The sequence below is a fragment of the Argopecten irradians genome, chromosome 11 (assembly GCF_041381155.1).
Source record: "Argopecten irradians isolate NY chromosome 11, Ai_NY, whole genome shotgun sequence".
Taxonomy (NCBI): Eukaryota; Metazoa; Mollusca; class Bivalvia; order Pectinida; family Pectinidae; genus Argopecten; species Argopecten irradians.
Window position 1 is genome coordinate 32,803,240 of NC_091144.1, and position 11,618 is coordinate 32,814,857.

Consider the following 11,618-nt stretch of genomic DNA (forward strand, 5'->3'; position numbering starts at 1 on the left):
TTATTACTTTTCCAGTGAAAAGGTTTTATCCATGTATACTAAAAAAATATCGTTTTATATAGTTTTATATACTGTACATTAAATTGTTGATGTTGTAATTAAAAAAAAAATAAACACTTAAAAATTATAATTATGTATTATTTCAAATTGAAGAACTTATTCTTCCCCGATCCCTAACTGTAACACATCACCTTGTCTGTCTAGGTCTAAATGTATCTGGACACGATGTCCACCTGTAGTGGACACCATGTTCACACGTAGTGCACTCCGTGTATACCTGTAGTCAAAATCTTGTGCACTCCGTGTCTACCTGTAGTCTAAACCTCGTGCACTCCGTGTCTACCTGTAGTCTAAACGTAGTGCACTCTGTGTGCACAAGGGTGTAACCTTTAGTCTACTACCAACTGTACATCTTTGATTCACAGTAGCCGAGTGGTTAAGGTGTCTGACATTGTACCACTTGATTCATCTCACAGTGGCCGAGTCTGACATTCTTTACCACTTGCTCTCCACATCCGAGTCACGGTGGCTGAGTGGTTTAGGTGTCTGACATTCTACTACTGATCACAGAATTGGGGTTTAAGTGGCTGAGTGGTAAAGATACCTGACATTCTACAACTTGTTATCCACATCTGAAGGGGTAAAATTTGAGGAAAATATAAAAGTTGAATACTTAAATTATCTCCCTTTAATATATTTATCAATTTCTTCCTGAAGAGGGCGCTGTTATTCAAGATGGATGCGCCCATGAAATGCAGACAGGTTGTCCATCAGGACGAAGAATTCACTTCCCTGTGAAGTTTCAGTGCATGTGCGTCCTACGATTTCTTGATACTATTGCTGTACTGACAGAGTATATGCATGTAAATATTTGACTAATTGATGTGAAAAAAACTGTCAAGTGTCAAATGACTGTAATCATCAGGCATCGGACAACCGATACAAGTGTAGTTTGGAGACAGTAACACTTGAACAGTTAAGTTCCACTGGTCTATTTTGTTCTTGATCTTGGAAGTATTTCAAGGCATATGCTGCACCCATTTGAAGGAAGCACTTGAAATGTAACTACAAAAGCTGTTACTACACAGCCTACCGTTATATCACAGTCATTTAATTTGCTGTCACAAAGTATGGTTAGCTTTATAAGCACAAAAATGTAAACGACGAGGTAATTAAGGTCTAAAAGTATTTTTTATCCCCCGTTTCCGAAACGGAGGATATTAATTTAGGTTTGCCCATCTGTTTGCCCGTCTGTCTGTAACACTTCGTTTCCGTGCAATAACTGTAACAAATTTCAACCGATTTTCTTATAGAGGGCTCGGCCAAGTTTGATGGGGACTATTGATGGTACTTATTTAGCGGAGTTATGGCCCATTGAATTACTAAAACGTCATTTTCTACTGATCTTCTTCAAACTTAATAACAAGATTAAATGTCTAAGGACTCTGCCAACGGACCTTATTTAGTGGAGTTATAGCCCTTTGCTTCAATAAAAAAAGTCAGTTTCTGCCACTTTCATACCATAACTGTAATAAATATTATTCACTTTTTTTTTCAAATCGGTAACAAGGTTGAATGCCTTAATTAAGTGCTTGGCCAGGTTTGATCAACTCTTTCAGCAGATGTTATTTATCAGAGTTATGGCCCTTCAATTTACTTCCATTTTGAACTTCTTCTCAAGTTCTACCGGTGCTATTTGGCTGACACTTGCATGAAATGATTCTGACATGGTCCCGACAAAGTGTTGTTATTTTTCGGGTAGATCCAGATCCAAGATGGCGACACAGCGGTCATCTTGAAAACACATATTGAACTTCTTCTTAAGTTGTACCAGTGCGATTTGGCTGAAACTTGCATGAAATGATCTTGACATGGCCCAGACAAAGTGTTGTTATTCTTCAGGTCGATCCAAAATCCAAGATGGCCACCACAGCTGCCATTTGAAAACACATATTGCACTTCTTCTCAAGTTCTAGTGGTGCGATCTGGCTGAAACTTAATGTATGAAATGATCCTGATATGGTCCCGACAAAGTGTTGTTATTTTTTGGGACGATCCGAAATCCAAAATGGCCACCACAACAGTCATCTTGAATACATATTTTGTATGTCTTCTGAAGTTCCACTTCTGCAATTTGGCTGAAACTTGCATGAAATGATCTTGAAATGGTCCCGACAAAGTGTTGTTTATATTCAGGTTGATCCGAAATCTGAGATGGCTGCCACAGCCGTCATCTTGAAAACACATTTTGAACCTCTCATCAAGTTCTACCAGTGCGATTTGGCTGAAACTTGCTTGAAATGATCCTGACATGGTCCTGACAAAGTGTTGTTATTTTTTAGGTCGATCCAAAATCCAAAATGGCCGCCATCTTGAAAACATATTTTGAATTTCTTCTCAAGTTTTACTTGTGCGATTTGGCTGAAACTTTCATGAAATAATCCTGACATGGTCCTGACAAAGTGTTGTTATTTTTCAGGTTGATCAAAAATCCAGGATGTCCACCACAGCTGCCATCTTGAAAACACATTTTAAACTTCTTCTCAAGTTTTACTTATGCAATTTGGCTGAAACTTGCATGAAATTATCCTGACATGGTCCTGACAAAGTGTTGTTATTTTTCAGGTTGATCAAAAATCCAGGATGTCCACCACAGCTGCCATCTTGAAAACACATTTTAAACTTCTTCCCAAGTTTTACTTATGCAATTTGGCTGAAACTTGCATGAAATTATCTTGACATGGTCCCAACAAAGTGTTGTTATTATTCGGGTCGATCTGAAAAACAAGATGGCCACCACAGCGGCCATCTTAAAAACACATTTTGAACTTCTTCTTGAATTCTACAAGTGCGATTTGGCTGATACTTGCATGAAATGATCCTGATATGGTCCCAATAAAGAGTTGTTACATCTCTGGTTGATCTCAAATCGAAAATGGCTACCGTGACACTATATCTAATTAATTTCCTATATGATTATTACCAAAGTAGCCAGATGACCGTTAAGGCCCTTGGACCTCATGTTTTCTCTATTCTAAGCTTACCTGCTGACTTGTAAATTTTTATTAGCCCACCATCATCAGATGGTGGGCTATTCAAATCGCCCTGCGTCCGTGGTCCGTGGTCCGTGGTCCGTCGTCCGCCGTCCGTCCGTAAACAATGCTTGTTATCACTATTTCTTAAAAACTGCTGCAGGGATTTTGTTCAAACTTCACATGGAGGGTCCCCTTGGTCCATATTTGTGCCATACAGATTTTGAGGCTGATCGGAAAAACAAGATGGCCGCCAGGCAGCCATCTTTGATTTTGGCAGTTGAAGTTTGTTATCGATATTTCTTGAGAACTACTGAAGGGATTTTGTTCAAACTTCACATGGAGGGTCCCCTTGGTCCATATTTGTGCCATACAGATTTTGAGGCTGATCGGAAAAACAAGATGGCCGCCAGGCAGCCATCTTTGATTTTGGCAGTTGAAGTTTGTTATCGATATTTCTTGAGAACTACTGAAGGGATTTTGTTCAAACTTCACATGGAGGGTACCCTTGGTCCCTAGTTGTGCCATACAGATTTTGCGGCTGATCGGAAAAAACAAGATGGCCGCCAGGCAGCCATCTTTGATTATGGCAGTTGAAGTTTGTTATCAATATTTCTTGAGAACTACTGAAGGAATTTTGTTCAAACTTCACATGGAGGTTACCCTTGGTCCCTATTTGTGCCATACAGATTTTGAGTCTAATAGGAAAAACAAGATGGCCGCCAGCCATCTTGGATTTTGATAGTTAAGGTTTGATATCCCCATTTCTCAAAAAGTGCTGAAGGGATCTTTCTCAAATTTAATATGTAGGTTCCCCTAGGGCCCTTGTTGTGCATATTGCATTTTTGGACCAATCGGTGAACAAGATGGCCGCCAGGCCGCCATCTTGGATTTCGATAGTTAAAGTTTGTTATGGCTATTTCTCAGATAGTACTGAAGGGATCTGTCTCAAATTTCATATGTAGGTTCCCCTAGGGACCTAGTTGTGCATATTGCATTTTGGGACCGATCGGTTAACAAGATGGCCACCAGGCAGCCATCTTGGATTTTGTTATTCAAAGTTTGTTATCGCTATTTCTCAGAAAGTACTGAAGGGATCTGTCTCAAAATTCATATGTAGGTTCCCCTAGGGCCATAGTTGTGCATATTGTGATTTGGGACCGATCGGTCAACAAAATTGCTGCCAGGCAGCCATCTTGGATTTTTATATTCAAAGTTTGTTATCGCTATTTCTCAGAAAGTATTGAATGGATCTTTCTCAAATTTCACATGTAGGTTCCCCTAGGGCCCTAGTTGTGCATATTGTGATTTGGGACCGATTGATCAACAAGATGGCCGCCAGGCAGCCATCTTGGATTTTTATATTCAAAGTTTGTTATCGCTATTTCTCAGAAAGTATTGAATGGATCTTTCTCAAATTTCACATGTAGGTTCCCCTAGGGCTCTAGTTGTGCATATTGTGATTTGGGACCGATTGATCAACAAGATGGCCGCCAAGGAGTCATCTTGGATTTTGATAGTTTCTCAAAAGGTACTGAAGGGATCTGTCTCAAATTTTATATGTAGTATGTTTGAAAAAGTTTAAAAAGTAGAGAAAAGATCCATCTTTCCTTTGTCAGATATAGATCATTCTTTGGTGGACGCCAAGATCCCTCTGGGATCTCTTGTTTTTTATATGAACAAATTAATACAAATTAATGAATTTAGATGTCTACACATTAAATATAAATGGATTATCATTACAGTATAATCATCATTTGAACAATAATTGGTGATAAATCGTGTATTTATATGTCTAATTAACACAAAAATAACATCACATAATTTAGTTTGCATTTGATGCATGTGCAACAGTACTCCATATCATATAGGATGTAGTACCACAGATGTTTTTTTTGGGACACAATTAATTGTTTTTGATTTTTTTTTTCTTGAACTAAAATTAGAGGTTCAAACTTTTCATTGGTGGTAATGGTGTAAAATAAGTAACTTTTGTAACTGAAGAAAAATGCTAATTAGTCTGCTCCTGTTTTTTATAGAGAAAAAAATACTGTTTGTCAGCGGTGGAGCATCTTTAATACAAATCAAAGTGTATTATTCATGAATTCAATTTCATTGTTAATAGAATATAAAACTTTTGTTTCAGAGCGTTATTATGAAAACCAAAGGAAAGAAACAGAGCCATAAATTGCGGGTTGAAAGAGCCGGATTGACATATATAATATCAGGTATTGTAGTGTTTTCTTGAAGTATTGAGAAGACAAAGTAATCAGCTATCTATAAAGATTATCTTATAATATAATAGAAAAAGTAGGTATATGATATCACCCATGTCTATGATTTGACATATTTAATTTACAGAAACTCAAGTTTATGTTAATGAATGAAACAGATTCCATATTTTATTGTGTAATTGTCAGAGATAATGATCCGAACATAATTTCCAAAAAGTTTTGTTTGGACTTGAAGTAAAATCATCAATTCAAGTCATTGATTTGATGACTCAGCAGCCATGAAATAGGGGATGCATAAAATATTACCAACATTCACCCTGTCCCGTTGCATTCCACCCTGTCCTGTTTTCATAAATGGAGGCTAGAACATTGACATCACAAATTTTGGGACTGATCGGTCAACAAGATGGCCGACCAGCCGCCATCTTGGATTTTGTTAAAGTTTGTTACCGCTTTTTCAGGGCATTAGTTGTGCATATGGCAAATGACAAATGTTAACTTTCAGAGGAGTTATTGATGAAAGAGATATATATTTCTAAGTTGAGTATACAAACTGGTTCAGAACCATTTTGATATTCCTTTTAATGTTTGACATCTTCCGTCTTTGTATATATGTTGAAGGAGAAAGAACACTGGATGTGGTTAAGTGATCAAATTAGTGACCAGTGCTTTATTGTGGGTGGTAAAGCATATGCCAGACCAGGGTTATTGAAGGCAAAGGAACTGACCCTAGACTTTGTGACCATGCAGTGGTATTGCCCTCTGTCTTGACCGCGTTAACACCATCAGTGATACTGTACAGGTGGCCAAAAAACTCCGAGGTACACATTGTGATACATTACTCACACATAACTCAAAAACAGCCTTGATTTTTAAAATTAACTGATAAATAAATTTATTTGTACGGCAAATAGTTCAGCAAAAACAAATTGGCCCAAAATATTAGATGATACTTTTAGATTTTCAAACAGTTGTCCTCCAGATGGAGAAAATATCTAATTAAATATTGTTAGTATAGTCCATTTCAAATATATTTAATCCTTTTTTAATGCTTATAAAGAATTACTATTGTTTTAATTACCAGATGCAGATAATCAAGTCATTGTGTTCACTTGCTATGGAGAAACTGCTGACACCTTCCTGGCTGATTTTGTAAGTCAATGGAAAAATGATCTGTTAACTCATTAAAGGCCCACTACCTTTCTGAAACCAAAATTTAAAGTTTCTTAAGGCCCGGTCCCACTGGCGTTTAGGAAGATTTGCAAATGCATTGCGCACAAAATTGGCTGATATTCGCTAAACATACGCAGTATTCGTAAATCGTACTTGTATCTGTGGCCCAACATCCGCAATTATCCGCAATGGCGTGTTTTTCCGTTCACAGGATTTTTGAACTGCACAAAATTTTGATTGCGGAAATAATTTGCATTAGATATGCATTTCGTACGCAATATATACGCAATACATGCTTATTATATGCGCTGTTTATCCGCTGTTATTCGTTAATATCCGCAACTGATAAGGTTTTGTGGCTTAATAGCGAACTGAGACAGTCTGTAAAACGAATATATAGCGTACCTATAACGTTGACATCACGAATAAAAATAATTTGTAGCGAATGCATATTGAGTTCAGCGTTTGTATTGCGTCTGTTTTGCATTTGATTTGAGAATAATTTGCGAATGTATAACAAACGTGTTGCGTAAACCAAAACTACTGTATGAATATGGTAAAAATCAACATATTTTTCTATTATTTCCAGTCCGTCGAGAAGTACAGGTGTAATAAGGGGTCATCGGCAATAATACCAATGCAGCATAACAATGGTATCCAACAACATAGCAATCAACTTGTTCAAGTCATGGAATTGTTTCAAAGACAGAAAAGAAAACGTTTTCTGTTTTGATTTGAATTTGAAACAGACTGGTCTTTGTATCTGGAGGAGGTAGGATGAAAGTTGCAGCTTGCCTATCTTTGTTTCAGTCATGTTGCTGTGAAAAGCGATATCGAAAGGCGCGAGCGCGCTTCTTTTATCACCGTAATTTAGATGCCCTACATGCGCAATACAACCCTTCTTTCCGCTACATCTGCGCAATGCATTATTAATAGATTTGTAATATTTCCGTAGCAATCGCAATACTTTCGATGTGTTTCCTCAATATATGCGTTATATATTCGTAATTGTTTGTTACGTATCCGCATTGTTGGATAATCTTACTAATTGTACCCCTCACGGGATAGCATCCATTATCATAATTGCTTTTTTTCGTGAAATATCCATCTTTGTCCGTAATAAATTCGCAGAATGTTATCAATATATCCGTAATTATACTTTAAAATTTGTTATTTTTAGCCAATTTTGTTGCGGATGACAACGAACGGCCAAAATTTGTAAACTAAATTCATCCGTAATTGATCCGCTCTTCAATGGGACCGGGCCTTTTAAAACAATAAAAAGATAAGAATATATATATCGATGGTCCAAGATGGAGCTACAATACCAAACAAATGCAAGTTTCCCTGTGTAATCTATGTTAACAGATTAATTTGACTGTTTTGCCGGCTTGCACAGTAATAGTAAACTAATATGCGGACGACAGCGGGAAACATAAGGCGACCCGTGATAAGAAAATAAACATTTATTTTATTTAAATTCATTTGTTCAGAAGGCGATAACAGGTGTAGTATTTGCGGTAAGCTAGTACTTTTTGCGACTCTACACAATCATCAGCATCATTTTACCTTCCATTTTAAAAATTGAAAACCATTTCGGAAAGGTTGTGGGCCTTTAACACCTGAAATGTTATAATAGACTAGTCTAGTCTTTCAGTTAGAAGAGTCTAAATTTATCTTCAGGGGTGATTGAGTTAAGTGTTTGCACTGAGTGTTTGGCAGTGTGGTAAAATAAAATTGCGTCCCTCTGTATATACTGTGTAATTGGAATGAACTTTTGGTAAAAAAAAGTGGGATTCTTTTATTTTCTATGATTTGGAAGGTGAAGGTAAATGCAAACCCTGAATATTAAATTACTGTGTTCGACCCAATAAGCGCCCCAGGATGTTTAAAGAATTGAAAAAGTGAAAAGGTGCTTAATAAGATGAAATTATTTCAAACCTATAGTTTTGTGTAGTCTTGATCTTTATTTACAGTATATTGAAATTGAAGGCCTCAAAAAGAGGAAAGGGCGCTTATAGGGACATGAGCGCTTATTGGGTCGAATACGGTATATATATTTTTTTAGCCTACCTGGCCCGAAGGGCTGGTGAGCTTATGTCATGGTGCGGCATCCGTCGTCTGTCCGTCCGTCAACATTTCTTTTAAATCGCTACTTGTCATAGAGTTCTGCACGGATTGTAACCAAATTTGGCCATAAACATCCCTGGGTAAAGGGGAGCAGAACTTGTATAAATTTTAGCTCTGACCCCCCCACCCCCCCGGGGGCTGTAGTGGCAATAGGGGGCAAGGCCCAATAGGGGAATTAGAGGTAAACCCTATAAATTGCTACTAGTCATAGAGTTCTGCATGGAATGTAACCAAATTTGGCTAGAAATATACTTGGAGGTAGGGGAACAGAGTTTGTATAAATTTTGGCTCAGACCGCCCGGGGGCAGGAGGGGTGTGGCCCAATAGGAAAAATAGAGGTAAATCCTTTAAATCACTAATAGTCATAGAAATCTGCATGGAATGTAACCAAATTTGGCGAGAAACATCCTTGGGGGTAGGGGAAAGGAGTTTGTATAAATTTTGGCTTTGACTCCTTGGAGCAGAAACAGTTGGGCCCAATAGGGAAAATTTGAGTTCAATCTTTAAATTCCTTCAGAAAATAAACAATGATCCTGTATTCAGGATATTACTTACCATTACAAACCAGGTGAGCTATACAGGCCCTCTGTTATATGCAAGATACACTAACCCTTAAGATTTGTTTATAAGTACTGGTAAGTATCAGGACGGGACTTTTGAGATCCCCAAAAAAACGTGGGTAAAGTACAATTTACCTTTGATTAATCCCACCTTCTGGTGATTATGACGTCATCATTTAATGTGAGTTTCGTGACGTTATATTCACCAGATGGTGGGACAAATAGACGGTAAATTGTACTTCACTTGCATCATTCTGAGATTTCCAAACCCAACATATTGTGATGTCATTAGTGGGCAAGTGATAAGTACATCATATTCTCTGAAAAAAGTATGGAATTCTGACATATTGATGACAGAACAAACCTGCAAGGGCAGATAACTATGAAAATAGTATGTAATTCTGACAAATTGATGACAGAACAAACCTGCAAGGGCAGATAACTCTGAAAATAGTATGTAATTCTGACAAATTGATGACAGAACAAACCTGCAAGGGCAGATAACTCTGAAAATAGTATGTAATTCTGACAAATTGATGACAGAACAAACCTGCAAGGGCAGATAACTCTGAAAATAGTATGCAATTCTGACATATTGATGACAGAACAAACCTGCAAGGGCAGATAACTCTGAAAATAATATGCAATTCTGACATATTGATGACAGAACAAACCTGCAAGGGCAGATAACTCTGAAAATAATATGCAATTCTGACATATTGATGACAGAACAAACCTGCAAGGGCAGATAACTCTGAAAATAATATGTAATTCTGACAAATTGATGACAGAACAAACCTGCAAGGGCAGATAACTCTGAAAATAGTATGTAATTCTGACAAATTGATGACGGAACAAACCTGCAAGGGCAGATAACTCTGAAAATAGTATGTAATTCTGACATATTGATGACCTTACAAACCATTACTGTCTACCTGCAAGTGCAGAACACTCTAAAAATACAACAACAGAATAGTCTAAACATACTGTTACCTAAAAATGTTGATTGAGTAAGTAAAATTTTGAGTTTGTTTAGATAAAACAATTATGGGTATTTCAATTGTGTTGCTATTATAATCAATCGTGTGTTTATACCTTTCCACAGGCGGTGGGTGTAAAGGCCCGCTTTGTGAAGGTTGGTGCACCAGTACGCGGTGAGAGGACAGCACAGCTCAATAGACTTCTACAGATAGAAGGCATGTTGGAGATGTCCGGACGACTGGCCAATCAGACGGAGTACCAATGCCCCCACATCTCACCTCCCTCTCTAACCGAGCCAGAGGAAGGCGAGGAGGAAGTTCCGGCTAAAAAGGAGGCAACTCTTCGCAAGAAATGAACACATAGTGATATTCCATTGGAAGTTTGAAAAACCTAAACAGCAATACTATTTAACAGTGTTATGAATTCCAAAATATTATCAATAACGTGTTGAAGTACCATTCAGGTCTGAAGAAATATTTGTCAAGGAATTTTAGTGAAACTCCATCAAAGGTTTTCAGTATCTTCCAAATTTGAGATCTTTGACAATATGAGGTAACTCCTTTGTTGTTCTTATCGACTATTAGTACTTTACTAGCTATACATTCCACCAGGATCCAAGGTAATTTCAAGTGTTTGCATTTTATGGTTGCTTGCAAATGAAAGTGAAATTCTTATGAACTAGTGTTATGATATTTTGAAAATCTGAATTAGAATAATGTATTATCCCAACTGTTTGTTCTCATATTTGTAGACAGTATTTATAACTCATATACATACATTTTCCGAAAACATAAATCTGGAAAATAATCTTTATTTATTCATTTGTTCTGGAGTCCACCATACTTGAACTGTGATGAAAAAGGTTTTAGAGAAATCTATTGTAAATATTTCAAATTATAAATATATGCATTATTGTCCATATTGTATTATATTCTTTTTAATATATTAAAAGATAAATGTGCAAAAAAATATGATTATGAAATGAAATTAAAAAAAACATATTTAAAACAGTTGATTTTTTTTCATTTATATCCATATCCTTACTATCTATAGTAAGTAATTTATCAATAATGTATCCGGAAATATCCCTCGGAAATGACCATCACATTGTTACAATGTAGTCAATCTTTTAATGTGTAGAAGATGCTCCGTCAGCTGAGTGACAGAGACGGTAGTTAACACTATATACAAACCACACTGACCCGCTCCATTTATATTTATTTACACATGAACAATCCACTTGAAATAATGAAACTCGTACGTAAGTCACTGTTTTGGTAGTTTTGATAATATTACTGGACAATTGAAGGCTAACAGGGTACCGTGGTCTAATCTATTATTTATGAACTTAAATGATTGTGGTAGTAGTGATTTATTGTCTATTGTGGGAAGTAAGAAGAGTTGTCTCCCATTGAGACTATGGAATTATCTCCCATGTGTGTGTGCCAAATATGCAAATCAGATATGACTACGAAGAAGAACCTTTTCCCCAATTATAATTGAAATGA

At 36.8% G+C, this 11,618-nt stretch overlaps 1 long non-coding RNA gene across 3 annotated transcripts; it reads left to right on the forward strand.

Moving 5' to 3' along the window:
- The first annotated feature begins 710 nt into the window (after window positions 1–710).
- On the forward strand, window positions 711–11,102 carry LOC138335350 (uncharacterized). Of its 3 annotated transcripts, none has more exons than XR_011210265.1 (5): window positions 711–1,061; window positions 5,179–5,260; window positions 5,888–6,087; window positions 6,351–6,418; window positions 10,235–11,102. It is a non-coding gene; the product is annotated as an uncharacterized lncRNA (long non-coding RNA). The 3 variants fall into 3 exon arrangements; XR_011210264.1 differs by having other exon boundaries at window positions 711–975; XR_011210263.1 differs by having other exon boundaries at window positions 719–811; window positions 10,235–11,101.
- The last annotated feature ends 516 nt before the right edge of the window (window positions 11,103–11,618 follow it).